Source organism: Myotis davidii, unplaced genomic scaffold (genome assembly GCF_000327345.1).
Source record: "Myotis davidii unplaced genomic scaffold, ASM32734v1 scaffold228, whole genome shotgun sequence".
Taxonomy (NCBI): domain Eukaryota; kingdom Metazoa; phylum Chordata; class Mammalia; order Chiroptera; family Vespertilionidae; genus Myotis; species Myotis davidii.
The window spans coordinates 2,961,666-2,961,943 of NW_006300104.1; the positions used below are offsets into that span (position 1 = coordinate 2,961,666).

A 278-nucleotide genomic window follows, 5' to 3' on the forward strand; every position below is an offset into this window, starting at 1 on the left:
TGCCATCTGAGGGGGTCACGGAAACCAGGGTGATTTCCTTGGAGAAGAGATGGCTCCGGGGGCACATGGTCGCCGTCTCCAGATTCTCAAAGGACCCTCACGGGGACTCTGGAGGCCGCACTGGAATTACCTCCCCAGCCAGGAGGGAATGGCTTATAACCAGTTCGTCAAGATGATGATCATCTTCTCCGTCGCCTTCATCACCGTCCTCATCCTGAAGGTGAGCGGCGCCTGCTCCGTGGCTCTGGGAGGGGCGGCGAGGCGGAGGGGGGGGGCTG

General features: G+C 61.5%; 1 protein-coding gene across 2 annotated transcripts in view; it reads left to right on the top strand.

Moving 5' to 3' along the window:
- Positions 1–278, top strand: part of LAPTM5 (lysosomal protein transmembrane 5) — a 26,823-nt gene that overhangs the window by 22,181 nt on the left and 4,364 nt on the right. The window lies entirely within an intron of this gene.